This window comes from Engraulis encrasicolus, chromosome 2 (assembly GCF_034702125.1).
Source record: "Engraulis encrasicolus isolate BLACKSEA-1 chromosome 2, IST_EnEncr_1.0, whole genome shotgun sequence".
In the NCBI taxonomy this organism is placed as follows: domain Eukaryota; kingdom Metazoa; phylum Chordata; class Actinopteri; order Clupeiformes; family Engraulidae; genus Engraulis; species Engraulis encrasicolus.
The window spans coordinates 8395129-8396701 of record NC_085858.1 but is presented as its reverse complement, the minus strand read 5'-3'; the positions used below and the strand labels follow the sequence as shown (position 1 = coordinate 8396701).

Below are 1573 nucleotides of genomic sequence, written 5' to 3'. Positions count from 1 at the left end.
GATAAAAATGGAGAAAAAAAAGAGAAAGCGGAGAGAGGGGGGTAGGGCTGTGATTGGCTGGGATGTATAGGAATGAGCGGTGCTGACCAATGGAGTGTGGCGGTGGCGTCGGCCCCTCCCATTAGCATATCCCGGCTCCTGCGCTGCTCAGCTTGTGAGAAAGCAGCCTGATGCATAACACAGAGGGGACGTGTCTCTGGCATTATTCATTTCCCATCACTCTCTCCCTCTCTTTCTCTTTCTCTTTCTTGGTCTCTCTCTCTTTTCGTACCTCTCTATTTCCCTGTTTTGTCTGTCTCTTGCTCTCTCTTTCTCTATTTTCTCTCTGACTCTTGCTCTCTCTCGCTCACTCTCTCTTACTCTGTTTCCCTCTCTTCTCTCTCACCCTGCCCCTCTGTCTTTCCGTCCCTCCCGTTCTCTCCTCAGTGTTCTCACTTCTTCCATCTGTTTTTTTGTCTCTCTGTGCTTTCCCCCTGTTTCTCTCTCTCTCTCTCTCTCTCTCACGCTGTGTGTGTTTTCTTTTTCTTTTTTGGAGAGGGGGTTCTGACACTGCTTTTTTTGCCAAAAAACAAAAATCCCCCTCCAAAAAAAAGAGACACCCCGTTCCTCCAGTGAGTGTTGGCTGAGAGTGTGTGTCTGTGCTCTCAGCACGCGTGTGCACGGGTGTATGTGTGTGTGCGTGTGCTTGAACGAGCAAGCTATCAAGCAAGCAAGCGCAAGCCTGTTCCATCGTGTGTGAGTGAGTGAGTGAGTGAGTGCGCCTGCAAGAGTGCCCGTGTGTGTATGTGCGTTTGTGTGTGTGCGAGAACGGGGCGAGCGAGTCTCTGAGTGTGTGAGTGAGCGAGTGAGTGAGTGAGTGAGCGAGTGAGCAAGCAAACGCGTGGTACATGGAGCGGCTCTCTAGTCTCTGCTAACAGCGCCCGGTAGCCGGCCGACCGTCCTCTTCCGAGTGCGCATCACACAGGGTGAGTTGGTCCATATTAACATCCATATTGGGGCGCTGAGTGGGGAGGGAGAGAGGGGGGAGAGGGGGAGGGGGGTGAGGGCTTAGGGGGTTGGTGGAGAGGGGGGGAGGGGGAGTGAGAGAGAGAGGGAGGGGGGGGTTGCTGAGGTAATGAAATGTTCAATCAGAGTGTGCCGGGAACTAAGGCTGACCTATAAAAACACAAAAAGCGGGCTATCTGCTTTTTGGACCTGAGGGAGTGTTGTGATTTTTTTTTCCTTTTTTGAGTGCACTGTACGAAAATTGTGGGAGAGTGCGTTTGTGTCTGTGCGATGCTACTGAAAACCATGTACTTGTTCTTGCACTTGTGTGTTTGTGGGTGACCGAGTGCAAGTTGTGTACGAGATTTAAAAAAAAATAACAGACTGAGTGCTTTTGCTACAGTGTGAAATTGTTTGTGCTTTTATTTTTGTGGGTGTGCGGTGTGTGTGTGCTAAATGTGTGAGCCTGTGTGTGCTCGGCAAATGAGGGAGAATACCTCGGTCTCGGCTGTGTGATAACCCATCGCTCCCATACTGGATGCTACTAAACACGGGGCTTCCCTTAACGCCACACACACGCACACACACA

At 51.0% G+C, this 1573-nt stretch overlaps 1 protein-coding gene across 1 annotated transcript in view; it reads left to right on the top strand.

The window, feature by feature from the left end:
- Positions 1–237: 237 nt before the first annotated feature.
- rbfox1 (RNA binding fox-1 homolog 1) overlaps positions 238–1573 on the top strand; it is a 138556-nt gene continuing 137220 nt past the window's right edge. Inside the window, exon 1 of the mRNA XM_063221357.1 lies at positions 238–965. The gene's annotated coding sequence lies outside the window, so the exon portion shown is untranslated. The remainder of the gene's footprint in view (positions 966–1573) is intronic.